This window comes from Cnephaeus nilssonii, assembly GCF_951640355.1.
Source record: "Cnephaeus nilssonii genome assembly, chromosome: 1".
Lineage (NCBI taxonomy): Eukaryota > Metazoa > Chordata > Mammalia > Chiroptera > Vespertilionidae > Cnephaeus > Cnephaeus nilssonii.
The window spans coordinates 74258748-74271487 of NC_137072.1; the positions used below are offsets into that span (position 1 = coordinate 74258748).

The 12740-nt window shown below is 45.9% G+C and overlaps 1 protein-coding gene across 1 annotated transcript in view; it reads right to left on the reverse strand.

Annotated features, from left to right (window-relative positions):
* SLC4A4 (solute carrier family 4 member 4) overlaps positions 1 to 12487 on the reverse strand; it is a 345037-nt gene extending 332550 nt beyond the window's left edge. Inside the window, exon 1 of the mRNA XM_079775045.1 lies at positions 12232 to 12487. The gene's annotated coding sequence lies outside the window, so the exon portion shown is untranslated. The remainder of the gene's footprint in view (positions 1 to 12231) is intronic.
* Between the last annotated feature and the right edge of the window lie 253 nt (positions 12488 to 12740).

Consider the following 12740-nt stretch of genomic DNA (forward strand, 5'->3'; position numbering starts at 1 on the left):
AGTTGCTCAACTCAAGTAAAGTGCAAACGTGTGATCTGTGTGTTTCTGCTTAACCTGTTAACGCTCAGCAGTTTTCTAAAGGTGATTGTAATCAGTACTTCAGCACGCTCTGACCATGAGGCCACTCTGCTAACATCATGAGTGCTCATCTCACATTCCTGAGGATGCAGTCTCCAGAGGCCAAAGGAATGAAGGAATTCTTGAAGCAGTTCCACAGCGAGGTCTCTCCACAGCTGCAGTCAATATGCACCCGCCAGGGGAGGGTTTCAGGAGTGCAGCCATCCACACTCACACGCACTCACGCTGTCGGTCTGACGGATGACCTCACGGAGTCCTCACTCAGGACAAACGTCTCACCAAATTAACAGTTTCAGGACTTCATTCACGATCATTCCGGAACAGAAGATACAAAAGCCTGGCCTGTATTAAAGACATTAGGAATATCCCCACACAGACAGAAGGCCATGTGGAAGAGCACGAGAAATGAAAGTGCTAATCCCATTCCCCTGGGATATTGGTTTAGATATTACCGTGGTCAGGATCCTAGTCTTTAAATAGTTGCCCTCCCCTAATCCATAGCGACCATTTTTAAAGACTCTCGGTGCGGAGAGGACACCCAAGGGAGGAGCGCTGCTTTCAGGGTTTAACACACCCAAAACCAGCCACGCCTGGTGCTTTGCTTTTAAAACACCTGGTTTGACTGCTCACGGGAATGAAATCCCCCAGAAGAGAAGATGAGGTTTTCTAAAATTCACCATTTTTAAAACAGTTTAACAAGGCTCACCATCATCACCCTTTAGTTTATTTTCAATTTTCCGCAGCATTGCCTGTATCACAGAAAACAAAATTATCGAAGAATCCATTGTCCACGAAAACACTCTTAAAAGAGCCACATTTGGGTCCAGCACCTAGGAAGGATGCTACCTCAGAGGTACATACCCTCAAAAAATGTAGATAGACTTACATTATTCTGAAGTAAAACTGTACATGCTCAGTACAAAACAGTTATGGTAATCATGAGAGCCAGCCAACCAAGACAAGACTACCACCAGCTCTCAAAGAAATTCAAATACAAGAAAACAGGAAAATAAAATCAGTCTTTGGGTCAGAAAAAAAAAATCTAATTAGATTTCCACATCAAAATCTAAGTTCTTTCTGCTGCAAGCCTGATTTTGCAAATAGGTATCTACTAATTATCATATAATTCTCCAAAATAAAAATCATATAAATGTTCATTGTATTTAATTTAAAAATAAATATATGGCACTAACCTCTTCTTGGATGAAGAAAAAATGAGGGTGACAAAGTCATACCAACAGCTGGGAATCAATCCTTTCAAAGGATTAAGAATTTTTACCCAGGCACTCTCCCTCAGGGAGCACACCCTCGCCCCTCCCCTCTCTCCACTCCTTCCCCCAGGCAAGTCACCATGACCTTCCTCACTGCTGAGCTCAGAGGGCCCTTCCTTTGCCTCTATAACTTGTTTCCTAAGCTCATTTCTTCTACAAATTACTTCTACCTCTGTAATTTTCTAAATAAATGTTCTCTTATTTAAAAAAATAATAATAATTTTTACACAAACGTTTATAAGGTATACTAGAGGCCCGGTGCATGAAATTCGTGCACTGGGGAGGGAGTGTCCCTCAGCCCAGCCGGAACCCTCTCCAATCTGGGACCCCTCAGGGGATGTCCGACTGCTGGCAGTTGGACATCCCTCTCACAATCCGGGGCTGCTGGCTCCCAACGGCTTGCCTGCCTGCCTGCCTGCCTGCCTGATTGCCCCTAACCACTTCTGCCTGCCAGCCTGATCAACCCCTAACCACTCCCCTACCAGCCCGATCGCCCCCAACTGCCCTCCCCTGCCAGCCTGATTGCCCCCAAATGACCTCTCCTGCCAGCTCAATCACCCCCACTGCCCTCCCCTGCCAGCCTGGTCCCCCTCAACTGCCCTCCCCTGCCATCCTAATTGCCCCCAACTACCCTCCCCTGCCAGCCTGGTCACCCCCAACTGCCCTCCCCTGCAGGCCTGGTCGCCCCTAACTGCCCTCCCCTGCTGGCCTGATCGCCCACAACTGCCCTCCCCTGCCGGCCATCTTTTGGCTGCCATCTTGTGACCACATGGGGGCGGCCATCTTGTGTTAGGGTGTGATGGTCAATTTGCATATTACCTCTTTATTATATAGGATGCTGCAAGTTCGCTTTGATATTATAATCTGCTCATCTGAGAACTATCTTATCCACACTAAACTGAAAAGACTCTCAACAAGCTCCAGTCTCCAGCTATTATTCATCCTTAAATATTCAATTTTGCATAAAACATGGTTTCCAAGGTATCAGCACTGGAGGACCCACTGCAATATTTTGAATCTGGAAGTTTGTTGGCCAGCATTCTAATTATGGAAGCTAAGCATATTCAGTGTGTAAGCTTGTGGGGATCATCCAGGAGGTGAAGAGCACTATAATCATTTTCAAGGGTTCTCCAGGTCTTCTGTGTGCTACTTGGGGACATAAATTTAATATGTGCTATACAGTGAAATGCGTGTTCTCAAACTGCTGCCTATTAGACTCAATTTTTCAAGCTGATGTTTAATAAACTCTGTTCTCAAATCAGCTTTACCAAGAAAAAGTAATAGTCCTGAAGAAAAAAATGTAAAACACAGTTTCAATGCCTCAGAGTGAGAGATCAAAAAATTTGATTAAATGAGTTTATTCGTTCAGCCAACAATTATTAATATATCAGGAATACTGTTCTCAGTGCTGGCACAATTTAACTCAAGAATAAGGAATGTTGCCCTGGGCAGGTGGCTCAGCTGGCTGAAGTGTGGTCCTGTGCACCAAAAGGTTGTGGGTTCAATTCCGGTCAGGGCACATACCTAGGTTGCACGTTTAATCACCTGTCAGGGCGAGTACAGTACCGGAGGCAACCGATCAATGTTCTTTCTTTCTCTCTCTCTCTCTCTCTCTCTCTCTCTCTCTCTCTCTCTCTCTCCCCCCCTCCCCCCTCCCTCTCCCTCTCCCTCTCCCTCTCCCTCTCCCTCTCCCTCTCTTTCCCCCAACCCCCAAATCAATAAAGCATGCCCTCAGATGAGGATTTAAAAAAAATTTTTAAGGATAAGGAATGTTGTAGAATACAACAACTGGCATATGAGTTCTGAACAAAGTTTCATAAATATCACCTCATCTGTCTACATAATACCTCTGTGAATTAGGTTGCACAATCATTTTAATGACCAGAGAGAGAGAGAGAGAGAGAGAGAGAGAGAAATGATTTTTTAAATTCCCCAAATCAAATAACTAGCAAGTGAGAAAACTGGGTCTCCAACCCATATATTCCAAATCCATATTTCCATTGGTCACTGGGCAATACCAGGTTACGAGATGCTCTGCTTTGTGAAAAGGAGATAATACCAGCTGTTTGTGAGGATGTGGAGTAGATGGAACTCTCATGAGGGCTGGCAGGAGAGAGAATTAGTACCACTTTTGAAGAAAGGCACTATCTACTAAAACTGACCCAGAAGTTCGACCCACAACAACACACAATCAAGATCCCCACATTTACCAAAAGATGTATCTAATGAAGTTCACAGTAGCACTATTCATAATAGCATAAAACTGGAAACAACCCAAGTGTCCATCAAGAGCAAAATGGATAAATATATTGTGGCAGTCTCATAAAATAGAATACCATAAAACAATGAGAATAAACACACTGTTCTACACACAAAACATAAAAGAACATCACACGCATAATGAACGAAAGAAGTCAGACACAAGGACATACATCATGTGTTCTGGCACCAAGTTCAATTATAGGTCATTACTTCCCTTCCAAAGGTAACTTCTCTCAGAAGTCAGGAGAGAAGTTACCTTTGGGAGGGAAGTAATGACCCGGGGGTAGGAAAGAGGGGGCTTCTGGCTGCTGACAATGGTCTACATCTTGGCCTTGGGGCTGGTTACAAGGATGTGTTCACTTAGGTAAGTCACCCCGAGCTGTTAACTTAAGATTTAATAATATGTGTATTTTTCTATATACATGTTATATTTCATTTAAAACTTTGATAGGAAGGAGAGAGAAAGGAGGGGAAGAAAGGAAACAGAGTGGAGGGAGAAGGGACTGGAATGAAGTGTCGCTCCTAGGAAACACCTCAGCTAGTGCTGCATGGCTGTGCTTGCTTTAATTCTTACCTCTGCTGTTGGCACTTAGTCTCTCTCTTCCTTTACTACCAAGCTGTCCTCTGGTACTTTTCAATGTTATCCATGTGGCTGCCAATACCAGGCCATTTCTATCTTCTAATTTGAGACTTAATGTTTGCTATGGGATTAGAAATCTTATCAATCATGTTAAAATTGTGAGTTAAGAGTAAACAGATTCTGGCCCAGCTGGTGTGGTTCAGTGGTTAAGCATCGACCTATGAACTAGGAGTTCATGGTTTGAGTCCTGGTCAGAGCACAGGGCTCAATCCCTTGAGGGGGTGGCAGGAGGCAGCTGATCAATGATTCTCTCTCGTCATTTATATTTCTATCTCTCTCTCCTTCTCTCTTCCTCTCTCTAAAATCAATAAAAAAAATATTTTTTAAAAAGTAAACAGATTCTGAAGGATCACCTATGAATCCTCTTTAATGTATGTCTCTTTTATTTTTTAACCCTTTATTCTGCCTGCTCAGGGGCTTTTTTTTCTGGAGAATATGACAAATATAGGAGTTCTAAACAGAAGTTGTTACTGGGCCCTATCAGTGAATATTAATCTCCAGACCAAAGCTAGAAATTACTAACATGAAATTCCAGATCCCCAAGTTTTTATTTGCAAATAGTATAAAGGAGAATATCAATTAGTGACAATAATTACAAAAAAGAAAGAAATTGCTAATTTCTTATGCAAGACATTATGAACAGCTTTTCTAATTGTGTTACTCATAGAACATTATATCAGTTTTAAAGGTACTAGGTATACCGGTTAATAATGCGGATTTTTTTCAATAGATGGAATTACACATATGTTGATATATATGTGATTTGATATGTATGCTATTTTGTTGTATTGACAACAAGCTTCAAAACTTCATATGTCAAATTTTCTGAAGGTGTTAACATCATAGATATTTTTACACTTAAAAAATGTCAAATTTCGTGCCAAAAAAGAGCATTTGCGGGAAGTTTTAATTCATTACTTTATTTTGAAGAAAAGTGATGCTGAATACTTCGGGAAGCTTATGGTGAACATGCTCCATCTCAAGATACTTGTGAACGCTGGTTTAAATGCTTTAAAAGTGATGATTTTGATGTGAAAGACAAAGAATATCCAGGTCAAGCGAAAAAGTTTGAAGACCAACAATTACAAGCATTATTGGACGAAGATGCGCATCAAACTCAAAAACAACTTGCAGAAAGATTAAATGTTGCTCAGCAAACAATTTCCGATCATTTACAAGCAATGGGAAAGATTTTAAAGGAAGGAAAATGGGTGCCACATCAACTGAACAAAAGATTAATGTTAAACCGAAAAGTCATCAGTAAAAGGTTGCTTCAACGGCACGAAAGAAAGTCTTTTTTGCATCAAATTGTGACTGGTGATGAAAAGTGGGTTTATTTTGAGAATCCCAAATGCACAAAATCATTGATTGATCCAGGTCAGCCACCAATATCGACTGCAAGGCCAAATCACTTCGGAAAGAAGACAATGCTCTGCGTTTGGTGGGATCAGGAAGGTGTGTATCACAAGCTTCTAAAACCAGGTGAAACCTTTAATACTGATCGCTACCAACAACAAATAATCAATTTGAACCACGCTTTGATCGTGAAATGACCAGAATGTGCCAGAGGTGTACACGGCAAAGTAATTTTGCTTCATGATAACGCACCATCACACACTTCAAAACCAGTTAAAGACGTTAAAAGATCTTGCCTGGGAAGTATTAACCCACCCGCTATATTCATCAGACCTTGCTCCTTCAGATTACCACTTGTTCCGATCGATGGCACACGCACTTTCTGAGCAGCACTTCAAAACGTATGAAGAAGTGGAAAACTGGGTCTCTGAATGGTTTGCCTCAAAACAAGAAAAGTTCTATTGGGACGGTATCCACAAATTACCTGAAAAATGGGGGAAATGTGTAGCTAGCAATGGACATTACTTTGAATAAAGCACTTGCAATGTTTCTCTTGAAATTATTGTGTTTTCTTTGATTACAAAATCCTCATTATTAACTGATACACCTACTAATATATTCCTTTCTCATTTCGTATTTTTATTAATTTGATTTTAAAAGTCCCCAAAAAGTATGAGTTTTATTTAAAATCTTTTTAAGGCTTCACATATAATAATTCAAGTTGAACTTAGGATACCCTTTTTCCACAAAACAATCCACAAGAATTTTTTTTATTAAGAGAGAGAAATATCAGTTGGTGGTTTTTTATTTCCTTTAGCATCCTAATTTCACGTAGCTTCTTTCTGAGAAACAAAGGTTAGGTCTCAAGACCAGAGCTGAAATTGGCCCACACAAACTGAACGTCTTCAGCAGGGGAACACTTCCTGGCTCTGCAGGACCGGAGATAAGGTTGAGGCTTAGTAAGTGCTGATGCTGAGCAGAATTACCTACAGGGAAGGTGAACCATAAATTTAGCTTTTATCTGCTTTAGTGACTTCAGCTGGGACTGAAACAACATTCCTTCCTTTGAGGACAGTCATTCACTAGTTCAAACAGGTATCACTAGTTCAAAGCTAAAATCTTCGTTCTGACCTCCAGTGATAATTTTCCATTTTGTTTAAGAAAAGCATTTGGCCCTAGCCATTTCTGCTCACTGGTTAGAGTGTCAGCCCGTGGACTGAAGGGTCTCAGGTTTGATTCTGGTCAAGGACACTTACCCTGGTTGCAGGCTCCATCCCCCCGCCCGATCGAGGCATGTGTGGGAGGCAGCCTTATTGATGTGTCTCTCTCTCTCACACACATCGATGTTTCTCTCTCTGACTCTCCCCCTCCCTTCCACTCTCTCTAAAAGTCAATGAAAAAATACCCTCAGGTGAGGATTAACAAAAAAAAAAAAAAAAAAAGAAAGCAAAGCATATGAAGTCTTCTGTGTCTTTCTTTGTGTCCATGTCTCTTCCACGTGCATAAAACCCCTTACATCTATTTAACGTGCAGGGAAGAACAAGATGAGGTTTCGGCTTATCTTACCTTATAATAGAGAAACATGCAAATTGACTGCACCTCCGCTACGCCCACGATTGGGCCGGCAGGAGGCTGGGGGCGGGACTCCGGGTGGCATATCCGCCGTTGAGAAGTTCAAGATGGCGGTGCCAAGTGGCCAGGCCCATGCCGCCGCTCCCGGGGGTGCCTGGGGTGATCGGCACCCCGGGGGGCGTGGCCGGGCCCATGCCGCTGCTCCCGGGGGTGCCTGGGGCGATCAGCACCCCGGGGGGCGTGTCCGGGCCCATGCCGCTGCTCCCGGGGGTCCCGGGGTTGATCGTCCACCTGGGGGGGCGTGGTCCTGCCCCTCCCGCCCCTCCCAGGGGTCCGGGGGTCGATCGGCCACCTGGGGGGCGTGGCCAGGCCCCTCCTGCCCCTCCCGGGTGTCCCAGGGGCCGAGGCTTTCCAGGCCTTGGGCACCAGCGGGGAGCCTGCACCGATCGCAGGAAACCACTGGGGGTCGGCTCCTGTGATCGGTAGCAGGGATGCTGGGTGCGGCGAGCCCAAGGCCAGGAAAGCCTGGGGCGGAGGCTTTCCCGGCCTTGGGCACCAGTGGGCAGCCTGCACGGATCGCAGGAAACCACTGGGGGTCGGCTCCTGCGATCCTTAGCAAGGATGTTGGGTGCCGCCGAGCCCAAGGCCACCGCCCGGGGCCAAGCCCCGACCCTGAAAAAGGCAGAAGGCGGTGGCCACAGCCAAGGCCTGGGTCCCTGGTGCCGGCAGAAAACTGGTGCAGGCAGCCAGGTGAATGAAGGTCTATTGCACGAATCTTCGTGCAAACGGGCTACTAGTATGAAAATAAGTAGAGATGTGCAGTGTTTCACCATTACTATTTCTACCACCATCCTTTTCGAACACATAATTTAATTCAGAGGCTAGTAAGATCTTATCACAAAGGAATAAAATTATAAACTTCATGAAGATTGAAGGTAAAACTTTTCTCTCTTCTTTGCTATGGCAGGTAAATAAATCCATCACCATCCGTGACTGGCTGTTTTTTCAATGTGTCATTGGGAATGCCATTGCACTAATAAGACTAGAGAAACTTGATAAAAGTCGTTGCCACAAAGTCATTATGACGGTCATAAATGCGGCTTTAGGTAAAATAAAGTCAGCCGCCTCTACAAATGAATACTGTGTGTGTGTGTGTGTGTTTATTACATGCGCACGCACACCCGAGGAAAAAGTGAGTAAAAGGTCGGTTAGAAGATTCCATCTCCACTGCTGAAAAAATAACAGCATGTATCCCAAAGAATATAAAATGGATATAAAATATCATCTTCCTGTGAGAAGGACACCAGCATATTTTCTTTATTTTTTTAATCCTACGGGAGGATATTTTCCCATTGATTTTTAGAGAGAGTGGAAGAGAAGGAGGAGGAAGATGAGAGGAAGAGAGAGAGAGAGAGAGAGAGAGAGAGAGAGAGAGAGAGAGAGAGATATTGGTTGCCTCCCGCAGGCACCCTGACCCAGGCCGGATGGAGCCTGCAACCGAGGTAGGTGCCCTTGACCTGGAATCAAACCTGACACCCTTCAGTCTGTGGGCCAACGCTATAACCACTGAGCAAAACCAGCGAGGGCCGGCATATTTTCTGTTTTGTGACACAAACATATCATGTGTTTACTCATTGGGAGAAAGGCAAAATGTATTTGGAATACAACTTAGCCCTGACTTTATATGAAAGAAACATTCTTCTTCCCTTTCCTAAAATTCCTGCATTAAGCTAAAAAAAAAAAAAAATCCTAAAAGTAGCCCCATCTTGTTTTGTGAAGTCTTATTACTTTCCTAGATGCTCCTAAACTATCCATTTGCTACATGACTCCCCCCAAATGTATAAATGCCACAAATCACATGTTGGCCTCAGAAATGGCATTAACAGTGAGAAATGAGACATGTGTTCTGCTTACAGCTTCTTTGGCCCCATCAAATCAGGTGCCCTGATTCCTTCCATCTTAGCCACCAAGGAGAAACTACTTAGAAACTTTCGTCCCTATCAGAATTTTTCTCTTCTCAGTTTGTTCTTTCCACTCCGTCTTTTTTTGTTGTTATGAATCCTCACCCAAGGATATTTTTTCCATTGATTTTTTTTTTTTTTGAGAGAGAGAGTAGAAGAGAGGGAGGGAAGGGGAAGGCAGGGGAGGGGAGGAGAGAGAGAGAGAGAGAGAGAGAAACATCAATATGAGACACATTGATTGATTGCCTCTGCTGGAGATCAAACCTGCAACCCAGGTACCTGGACTGGGAATAGAACCGGAGACCCTTTGGTGTGTAGACCACGACTCTAACCACTGAGCACACCATCCAGGGCTCCACTCCCAGTCTTAACATCTATCAACTCCAGTCTTAGACTGTATCCATATTATTAAAAATAAACACAAAGGAACTCCAAGAAACAAGGCGATGACGTGCATTATTGCCACACTTAAGTAGCAATGAGCTCTCTCAGGGCTCTCTCCCCTGACAACAGTAGTCCTAACCTGCAGCGCCCTCAGAGGCGGCCACGAAACCTGATTAGCTACATGATTCACCAGCTAACGTGGACTTCCTTTCCTTGTGTTTTTCTTTGCAAAACTATGTCCAGACGATTTCTCTTGTTATCAGAACAAGGGATCAAAACCTGAAAATTGTACTTGCCAGAGCTCAATAAAAAATGAAATTACCAGCAGAGCCTGCTGGAGGTTGTCCCAAAGGTTATCTGATTCCTATCACATTTTTTCTCTAAACATGATTCCTTGTATGCCTTTCACACATTGCTGTAAAGGTAGCTAACCATTTAAAAGACTAAACTAATAACACTAACATTCAAACATTTAAAGTGGTTTGACTTTTGGGTGGTGGACACGCAGTGCAATATACAGATTTTTGTGTCATGGAAATGCACACATGAAACCTATATGATCCTATCAACCAATGTCACCCCCATGAATTTAATTTTTAAAAAGTTATTTTTATGTTGGCAAAATGAACCAAGAGAGATACATCATTATAAACTGAGAGTCCATTCTGGCAACCTCACTGGCTAGGGTGCCTTATATATGTTAGTAAGTCTCCAGAACGAACCCCAGCATTAAATGACACGCAAACCTCATTTTGAAAACATTCTCATACAAAACGTTGGGGGTTTCCTGGCTTTCTGTTTTCTCAAAGGCAGATATGCCTGGAACTATCAGAACATCCCATCTTATCCCTCCCTCCCTCCCACCCCGACTCTTATAAATGCCCTATGCCTCAACAGTTCATAAGAGTACTACTTTCCTCTCTCATTCCATAAATAGGGTGGGGCAAAGGTAGGTTTACAGTTGTTCGTATGGAAAATAATACAATAAATAATAAAACAAGAATAAACTCTTATGTTTCGAGTAATCACAGCTGTAAACCTACTTTTGCCCCACCCTGTATGTGGGACTTGCATGTCATCTCACCAGAAACTCTGGGATCAAGTCGAAACTGTTCATTTTCAAGAGTTAATGTGAAGAGATTTAATGTTAAATGTGCTACCACTACATTTAACTTTAAAATGAAAGTAAAAGGTGTGTTTTTTTTCTCAATTGTTAAAGCTATAGAAAAATAAACAGACAAGCTTCCTTTGATTGGAGTTCTACCAATCACCTCAGAGCTATAATAACCATGGAAATTATTAAAATGCTAATGTGACAGATGCAAGGAGGCCAATTCTGAGCCAGAAACTTTGTCAAGAGACATTACAGTGTCGGCAAGAAGCTAGTGAATACTGCTCTAAGAGCACTGAGGAATCTATTCACATCAAAATTTAAAAAATAAACCCTAATGGGCAGCGTACACTTTAACTTATTATAGGTAATAGCCTACCTCCAAGTCCCAGGTACAAGGAAAAAGGGAAGTACGGTACCATGCATTGTCTCGAAGGGAAGGAAGTGCTCCAGGATTTAAGACCATGTGTGTTTAGGACAGCCCGGGAGTGATTTCTTCTTAGGAATAACTTTCTCCTGCCCTGAAGTGCAATGGGGAAAGAGCTAGGTACGGTAAACCAAAGGTAACTGCTCTTCACTGTCAAAGACGGGAAAGAGCTTGCTGCAGGCAATCATGCTGAGATTGATTAGGCCTTGAGAAGGAATGAGGGGTGGCAAAAACAGAAGTTTTACAAGGAGCTGGGAAAATAACGCTTTACGATGGTAGAACAGAGGTAGAACGGCTTCCTTCATCTTTCACGTCAAGTTCAGGGTTGGGTGTGTGTGTGTGTGTGTGTGTGTGTGTGTGTGTGTGTCTGTGTGTGTGTGTGCGCGCGCGCTTTCTTTTGTTCTTTAATAACTTTTCCCTTTAATAACTGTTTGCTGCAGTTTGCTGATGTAGTTCTCAGCCCCTGCCTTCCTGTGGTGACTCTTATTAACGGACTGGCAAAGGCCGGGTAAAATGCACTTAACAAAAAAAAAAAAGAAATCACCTGTCCTTGCCAAGACGCACATGCTGCCCAGTACCTGAGCGAGAGCTACGCCGTCGCCGGCCAAGAGGAATCCCAGTTTAACCTCTGCCTCCCCCTGCCGAGCCCCTGGCACAGAATGGTGTGTGTGTGCCACCAGCAGAGAATCTGCCTGACTCACCCCCCACCCGCGGCGTGCCAGCCAGCGATGTGAAGGCTCCGTCTCGGAGCCGGCGGTCAAGTGGGAGCCGAGGTCTCGGTGGCAACCGCCGCGCCCCCAGCCTCCCCCGCTAGCGGGCTCGGGGAGGTTTTCCCCTCCAGCAGGTGCCCCGTCCCGCGGGGACCACCCCGGCTCACAGGAACACACGTGTCACTGCGCCGGAGCCCAGCCCGCCGCGTACGCTGGCCCCACAGCCCCGGCCACCACGCGGGGCTCCGCGGAGGGGGCTCTGCAGAGGGGCAGTGCCAGGACCACTCGAACTCCTCCTCTGACCGCTGAGAAGAAGAAGGAAAAAAAGTACTTTTCTGCGGAAGCAGCTTCCGCACTCCCCCCGGCGCCCAGGCCAGGGGATGCCCAGCCCGCAAGTGACCTCTCCCAGCCTCTGGGGAGCGCGCCCGCCCGGACCCGCCGACCCAGCCGCGCGCTCACCTCCTGGGGTCCGGCTTCCGTCGCTCTTCCAGTTTGGCGGCCGAGTGTGGGGCTGCAGCGGCCGCCGCCGCCGCCGCCGCCGCCGCCTTCGCTGCTACCCCGGCCGTAGTGGCCGCCGAAGCGCTGCCCGGGGGCTGGAGGCGGGGGCCCGCGGGCTCCCGGGAGGTGCGGGGCCGGGCGCGGCGGGGCCGAGCCGCGGCAAGTTGTCGGCGCGAGGCGCGGAGCGAGCGGGGAGCGAGCCGCCCGCGTCCAAGTAGTCACAACTTTGCCGCACGGGAGGGTGCGGGGTGCGGGCTCCGGGCGGAGGGAGGCGAGAGCCGGGCGAGGGCGCTGGGGCGGGCGCGTCTCCGGAGCCGGCGGGACTGGCACCTGAACGGCCCGCGAGGACGGGGCAGGAGGAGGCGCGCGGGGGCAGATGTCTCCACGGCCCGCGTGGTGCGCGGCGGGCGGGCGGGCGCTGGGAGAGCGGCTACGCTACTCTGCCGCGTGCAGCCCCCGCATCTCGACGG